Consider the following 8,159-nt stretch of genomic DNA (forward strand, 5'->3'; position numbering starts at 1 on the left):
TTGCCAGAGTTTGGGGGTGGGGTGGGGAGCTGGATTGAGGGGCATCAGCAGAGTGGCAGAGGTGGTGTGCCAGCTTCCCCTACCATTGTTTGGCTTGTGGCACCATGGTGTCAGGAAAGAGGTAGGAGGAGCCGGGAGAGGATGGCTTGGGGACCCGTCAGAATTTACACTGTAATCCCAGAGCGCTCTTCTGGCTCCGTCTGAGAGCTGGCCCCACACGTGCCTTTTCTCCCCTTGTCTCGGTGGTGTGTACAGAATAACCGAGTGGGGTCAGGGTCTCTGGTGGGCTGGGAGCCGATCGGCGTGCAGGGAACTGAGAGCTTCCTCCTTCGCAAGGATCCTGCCCACTGCTGGATCTGAGTGACTAAAATCCCACGTCTCTGCAGTATAAACTCCTCAAACCGGCTTCCCTGAGGTTCTGTGCCCACGGTGTTGTGTTGGTCAGGGGATGTCACCAGCAAGTGACTGACAGGGCATAGGATAGTCGTGCTAGGCTGGTAATGGGGAACAACACCCAGGAGCCTTTCTAAACTCGCTCCTCTCTGGGCTCCAGCCCTGTTATTTTCAGGTCCGTCATGTTGAGTATGCTTCAGGTGTGAGCGTGCCCCATAGCCCAGTGTCTAGTAAGTCCAGAGGGTGCTGTGGGACGCTGGCACGAGGGCGACAGATGTCTGCGCCATTGGCTCTCTGTAGCAGGCACTCAGTGACGCAGGGAAGGGCAGAAGCAGAGGCTGGTCAGTGCCAGCTCTCCTGCCCTGTGGCTCTGACTCCCGGAGGCTGTGGTGTCCTGTGCGTAGGTGGGAAAGGAGGGTCTGAGGGGATTAGCTGGGCTGGGGGCTTCATCTGAGGGTCGCCTGGGACAAATTCTGACCTTCCTGTTGGAGCCGTGATTCCCCAGGGGAAGTGCGGCTGAACCGCGCTTTGCCTGGTGCTGCTGGATGAGTTTCAAGGCCTGCTGTACAGTGGCTCCGTTCGCCCCCTTTGATAGGCTGGGCAGCTGTGGTTGCTATTTAGGCACTTGGCCCTGTCGAGGAGCCCGGTGGGCCATTTCCTCCCAGGGTGTTGCTGGTAAAGCAGCTTCATGGATCCAGCCCTGGGAGGAGCTGCAGCCATCTCCGTGCCCTCCTGCACTGCGGCCCCTGTTCCAGACTGCAACAGCGGTGCGTACCAGGCTCCTGAGAGAGGGGCAGTGCTTTCCTCTAGGGCGACCGTGCCCAGGTGTGGCTGTAGCAGTTGAGTGTAACAGGACTCCTTGTGTCCCGGCTCTGTCGTGTTGCCCAAGTTTGGAGCCTGCTGGCTTGAGGAGTGGCCGGGCTGTTCCTGGCATGTCCGTAGCTGTGTTTGGGGAGCTAATGTGCCTCAGGAGGCCTCACTACTTCCCGAATCCCCTGCCCCTCTGCCTCCAGATGCCTGCAGACCCCACAGGCCTGCCTCGGTTCTCCCCCGGTGTAAATCAGGGCTAACTCCACTGAATCGAACGTTTTACACCAGTGTCAATCTGAGACCGGAATCCCCCTGTGGGTCACGTGGGGTATTTCCTGCAGAGTCTAGAGATGGAAAAGACCCATTGGACCAGCCAGCCCCTCTCCCAGGGCCAGGTCCTGCCATGCGTCTCTTCAGGGGCAGTCTGGAGTGTGCGCGGTTCAGCGCTGCGGTGATGGGACCAGCCCACGCTCATAATGGGCTGGCTGGATAAGTGCCATTGTCATTCACGTTGGAATCAAACTGAACCTTGGCAGCTGCCTGTGCGTGGGCCGGGACTTGGCTGGCCACGGGGTCCCTGCCGGAGAGAGGGGCCCTGGTCTGTCCAGCAGTTCCCCAAAGGCTTGGCAGGAAAATGGACAGACATGCTCACCTTGGCTGCACTTCCCCATCCTATCCCATGGGGGGCAGCGCAGCCTGGAGGCTGGTTCACCGCACCAGTTGCCGGGGGAGGATGTTGACTATTTTGTGCCTTATCTCGCTATTTCCAGACCTTTCAGTTACCACTTACTTACGCCAGGCAGTGCCCATGCTCAGTGCGCGTCTCTCCGGCAGCAGGGCACTGCCCGGGGACACTAGCTGCACACATGGCATGTGGAGGAGAACGGGTCCCGCGCACAAGTATTGCTGGATTGCTCCCCCGCTCTGTGCCGCTGGCTGCCCCGCTCGGTCACTGCTGCTGGTGGGCGTTAGCGGTGGCACCATCAGAGGGAGACCTGGGCTTGGTCTATGCCCAGAGCTGCTCCGGGGAAAGGGTGAAGTTAAACGGGTTTAGCTGAACTGCTCCAAGCCGGGTTTAAACCGAAGGGAGAGAGTCCACACAGAGCTACGCCAACCCAGCGCCACATCACAGCCTGGGTTAAACTGGTGGAGCTCGGGCAAGGCCGTTGTGCTGCGTGCCAGACTGCGCACAAATCAAATAGCTGAGTGTGCTCCTCTTACCGGAGGCAGCCTGGGTCACGGGCAGGGCTCTGGACTGCAACCCAGGAGCTCTGGGCTCTATTCCACATCTTTGCCACTGGCCTCCTGTGAGCTGGGGCAAATCCCCTCACCTCTCTGGGCCTCCGTTTCCCGAGTGCTCCTTTAAGAACCCCGGATGGAAAGCCCCACATGCCGCTGTTAGCAGTAGCATCCAGCTGGCTGTTCATGCACCCCCATAGCTGCTGTGCATGCTGTTAAGGGCAATGTACATTTGTAAAGAACTGCCCCTAAATTGCCTCTGAATCTGCTTCCTAGTTAATGAGGCCTGTTCGGGGTTCTTCTTTAAACTGGCTCCAAACCCCCATGACACATGGCAGGTCGACTGAGCTGGGGCTGCCGCTGGTCTGAGGAGGCGAGGTGGTGGTGTGACTCGTCTCTCCACGCCTTCAAGAGCGCCAGGGTCAGAGGGAAATTCCAGGCGGTCGGCTCTTACCATTGAGCCAGACAGTGTCTGTTTGAGCAGTGTCCCTTCCCTGGGTAGGGAGATGGGGCCCACTGGCCTCCAAGAGCCAGGTTTGGGAGGCGTTTTAGAGCAGGCCTGCAGGGGGGTGGGAGCCAGCGGCCGCCTAAAGAGGAAGCACTGGGTCTCTTTAGTGAGGGCTCACATTTGCCCCCAAGTGTCCTTCAGCGGCAGGTGAATGAATGTCCCGTGGCTCCTTTCTCTCCGATGAGCCAGTGTTTTTCTCGGTCTGTTGCCAGCTCTGTGCACCCCGGCTAGTGACGTGAGATAGAAAGTGTCATCCTAGCAGAGAGCACCCACAACACGTCCTGGACACACAGTTCACAACGCCAGCCTTGGGGCAGTGCTGTGGTTGGGATCTGGTTCTGGGTGTGCACCTGGGAAGCTGATCACGTAAGAGGAGGATCTAAAATGAAAAGAAACGTTACTTTATGGGCAGTTGTTCTAACCCCCTTTTAGTCACAGCAACCAGATCACTGTGGGGGTTTTGCACTTTAAATCACAAGACGTGTTCCATATGTCCACATATTACAGACCTATTCCAAATGTCCACCCGACACCCCATTCCTCTTCGAACCACCCTCAACTGCTTTGTTTTTCTTCTGTTCCCCACAGGCTTCAAAAGACAAATGCCAGGACCCAGGAGGGCTTTATCCCAAATTAGTAGGAAGAGCACAATGAGGGAGTTGGGTTTTGCAGGGTGGGCTCTCATCGCTTTGAAGTTGGAAATTGAAACAAACGAATGGCTTTGGGGGCTTGGGGTTTTTTACAGAAAATTTTAAAACTAAATACCACGTGGGTGTGACACTATTTAAGGTTAATATCCTCTCTGGTGATTTGAGTTGGGTTTTTATTTCTCACGTGTGCACCTGTGCTCCTCTTGGCTCTGTAGACGGCACCGTGTGGAACGCCTGGCAGTAGAAGGGTTTTGATGACATCTTCAATTTCTGTATTCCAGTATATTCAAAAGGAAAACCAATCCAATGAAGTATACATTGTAATTTAATTTTCTTCTTCCGACGGCTCAAAACTCAGGTATGAAAAGTTCAGCTCCAGCGTGGAATGTGAGGACACTTTGGTTTTGTTTCCTTTTTACCAGCCATGTCGGCTATAAAAAAAAATAAATAAAAAAAAATCCACAATACAAATAGTGAGTGAGCAGAGTCTTTGCTCTCCCAGATTTATCCTCTTTGTTAATAACATCGGCTAAATGGACATTCTACAAGTTGTGCACATTGGTTCAGTCTAAGCTTAGTATTTGTGAATTAAGTTACCCAATGCTAGCATGAAACCCTCAAAAGGGGAGGGGAATTTTAACTGAAGAAAAAAAAAATGTAAAACTGTACTGGAAATATGGTAACATTCTGTTGTATTTTGACAGAATTATTTTTATTAAAATACACATCTATGTGCAAGAACTGGTGTGGAGATGTGCGCTTTGTGAGTCTGTGCTTTATTTATGCAGTCAGGGTTATCTGTTGTCTCCCCAACTTAACCCCCCACCCCACGCGCGCACACCCTCCGCTGCCTCACTGGCTTGCACGGGATGCTAACGCTACTGAGTTTGTTGTCAAGTGATCAGCATCACAGGGGGCTGGGGGAGAAGACAATGCAGTAGTGGACTTTACAGCATGTGCTCCCCCTCCTCCCGTGTATCTGGGGGCTGGTCTACAGATAGTGGCACCAAAATGCCTTAAATTGGGTTCGGTTCACACTTCGGTTCTTTTGCAGACCTGTGTGGACAGTCTGATTTCTGCCTCTTTTGATGTAGTGTACATTTGTTAGGATGCTTGTAATCCCCAAGAAGTGTCCTCCCGCAGACTTGCTCGAGAATAAGCATTGCCAGCTCCTGTGCTATTTGGTGTTTTTCTTTAAACCCTGCTGTTGGAATCAAGAGGGTCTTGGTAACTGAGTGTTTTTAGCTCTCATGGTTGCAGAGAAAAGCCTGGAACTGTGACCTACAGGCTCAGCAACCAGAGGGCAAAAAAACAGAACCTAAAGTGTAACCACCCCCCCCCTGGCCGTGTGTAGGGCGGGGGGGGGGGTACCTCCGCCCCCGAGTGTGGACCAACCTTCGTCATGGGCCTATCGTAAGCTGAAGCCAGTCCTGCAACCCTGCCAGGAAGGACCAGCCATAACCGTCACAGGTCTCTGCTGTGTTCCATGGGTCGAGATTTGTCCCCTGCTGGGTGCTCCACTACCCGCCCTCCTTCCCCTCTGCTTCGGACTGTTCCTTAAAGGATGTTTGGGTGGAGAAGGAACTGAGGGTGGTTCGCCCAGGCACGCCTGGCTATCCCCGGGGTCCAGCATGAGGAGGCGAAGGGGGCATGTGGGCCAAACAGACCATGCTACCTGAACATCTCTGATCAAGGCTCGAGAGCCACATGCGCACTTGAAGTGGAGCACCCAGAGGGGGACACATCTCAAAGAACTGCAGTTACTGCACATGGGGAGTAACCTCTTCATCATCAGTGTCATCATGAAGTCCTCCTGAGCTGGGCAGATAAAATCACCCAGTCTCCCTTCCAAAACCAACCCAACCCACCTTCACTGCCCCTGCTGCCTGAAGGCAGGGCCTGCTAAGTGCCAGCCATGGGTACCAAAGCTTGATTTTGTCCCCTGCAGAGAAGCTGCTAACTGTGCTGCTGCTGCACTGCAAGTGATTCCCTGTAAGGGCAGGTGTCCCCAGCGTCCTAGCGCACCACACAGCCAGCCGAGGGGAGGGGAGAGGAAGGGGACAGGTGGGCACGTTAACTCGCTAAACAGCAGCTGCTGAGCTGCTGGGGGAACTGGCAGCAGCAGCTGAATAGCCTGAATCAGGTACTTTCCAATGGCAATGAGGGACCACGAGATGACTTTAAAAATCAGGGCCAGATGTGGGATGTCCTGCACAATTCAGGCCAGTAGAAAGGTGTGTCCCGCACACATCTGCTGCACCGATGGGAGTGACCAGCCCCCAGGGTTCAGAAATGATCAACCTGCCCCAAAATCATTAGCTTGTCTTAAAATGCAGGAGGTTTTAACAAATAAAAAGTTGGATTTTTTCTTTACTTTCTCGTCTCTGAGCCTGAGGTCACATGTGTGTCATGTTTTCAAGCTTTTAGCTGTAATCACAAAGGCTAAAAGTGTTTTTTGTTTTTGTTTCTGCTGGGTTTTTTTTTATAGAAGCTGAGAGTCTCATGTCATCACATGACACCAGGAGCTGGGGCTTTCTGAAACATACCAGCTCTCACAAGATTCACTATAGTTTTAACAACACTGTAGAAAAGGCATTTCTACATCCTTTCCATGCACTTTCTGGAGGAGGGGGAGTAATTCCTGTGCATAGTCATTACTAACTGCTAATGTAGCCCCGATATGTCTACACTGGAACTGGAGGTGTAATTTCCAGCTCAGGTGCCCATACCTATACTCGCTGTGATCGAGGTAGCGCAATCAAAATAGAAGTGTAGCCATGGCTACAGGGGTGGTGGGTCAGGCAAACCATGACACTTACCTAAGGTTTCAGATGGGATTGTATGTACTTGAGCTGGCTCACCTCTCCTGACACCCATGCAGGGCCGGCGGCCGGGGGGAGGGCGGCTGGAGCCCCGGGGCGAGGGCGGCGAGCCCCGGCGGGGGCTCGGCTCTCCCCCCAGCAGCCGGGGGGCGGGCGGGGCGCCGGGGGGCGGGCGGCGAGCCCCAGGGGGGGCTCGGCTCTCCCCCCGGCGGCCAGAGCGCAGGGCGGCCGGGGGGAGGGCGGCGGGCCCGGCTGTGGCCCCGCTCTCCCCGGCAGCCGGAGCGCCGCGCCGCCCCCCTCCAGGTGCTGCCCCAAGCACCAGCTTGGGTGCCTGGAGCCGGCCCTGCACCCATGCAGCTGGGGCACTGAGATGGGGAGGTGGAGATGGTGTGTGTGTGAGCGGTGGTGAGGCAGGGTGGGAGGGGAACATCAAGGAGGTTGCTGACGAGGAGGGGGTACGTGGGGGGCACAGAGGTGGTGTGTGGGGGTGCTGAGGCAGGTTCTATGGAGGGGTGCTGAGGCAGAATATGGGGCACAGAGGTGGGGTGTGAGTGGGGGAGGTTGAGGCAGGGCGTATGAAGTGTGACGGGGTCTCTGCGGTGCAACCTGGACCATGGGACCGTGGAGTCCTCCAAACCCACCAACCTGGGCTGCCCCTCCCTGTGATACTCATGTCAAGCTAGGAGCCTCTGATAGGCACTGCACTGACACAGCCATCTACAGGCAGGGACACATCTGAGTTACATGAATGATCTCCATGACACTCACGAATGATACATCAATGGGGAGGCTTCAGCCAATTCCCCCCAGTTCTCCAGTCTCACACCCCAGAACTCTACCATCTTGTACTGCCTAGAAGTCTGACCAGTGTAAGCTCAATACCAAGTTTGCCACTCCCCCAGTGTGGAATGGACACACACCAGCCCTTGTAGTCTGAGCTGAGATTCCCCACGCACTTCAACCTAAACACACTGTTGTAGGTAAAATATAAAAGATTTATTAACTACAGACAAATTTTAAGTGATTATAAGTAGCAGGCCTAGAGATCAAAGTCCGTTACCGAAGAAATATAAATAAATTTGAGGTCTGAATTCTAACTTAAACAGACTAAGCAGGATTTGAATCAAGCACTCTCTCACCCTAACAGATTTCAACAAGCAATAATCACGCCTCGGATTAACCTCATCGGCTATGATACTATGGCTATGATACCGCCACCTTAATACACAGCCGAGTCCCCCCCTTCCAGCCTGGGACCAAACTTATCCAGTCTGAAGTCTTTGTCTTCCAGATGTCCCTCCAGCTGTTGAGATTGGGACGGAGGGGGGGGGGGTGAGTGATCTCTTGCTAGAAAGATCCTTGTAACCTGGATTAGTCCGCCCCCATGGGGAGTCTCTAGGATAGGGGATTGGGTGTTGATGAGCCATTAACCCCTGTCTGGCCAGTGATGGCTAGGCCTTGATTGCAACTGAGAGCCCTATTTCAGTAACACACATAGCAATACTTAATAACTTCACATACAGTGATAGCACACACAATCTAACAGGCTATTCATGTTCAGTGGATCAAGACTTTAAAAATTATACCTCACATGATACACTTTGTACAAAACATATAATGATATGACAGTGGTGAATATGGGGGTTCCAGGGTGCTGCTTTGAGGTACAGTGCCACAACGGGTCGGTGGTGAGGTGGGCTCTGAGGGAGGGCACAGAGGTGGGGTGTCGGGGGGGGG

At 54.1% G+C, this 8,159-nt stretch overlaps 1 pseudogene; it reads right to left on the reverse strand.

The window, feature by feature from the left end:
- Window positions 1-7,478: 7,478 nt before the first annotated feature.
- Window positions 7,479-7,632, reverse strand: LOC113406957 (annotated as a pseudogene).
- Between the last annotated feature and the right edge of the window lie 527 nt (window positions 7,633-8,159).

This window comes from Terrapene carolina, unplaced genomic scaffold, assembly GCF_002925995.2.
Source record: "Terrapene carolina triunguis isolate 2854851 unplaced genomic scaffold, T_m_triunguis-2.0 Scaffold166, whole genome shotgun sequence".
NCBI lineage: Eukaryota > Metazoa > Chordata > Testudines > Emydidae > Terrapene > Terrapene triunguis.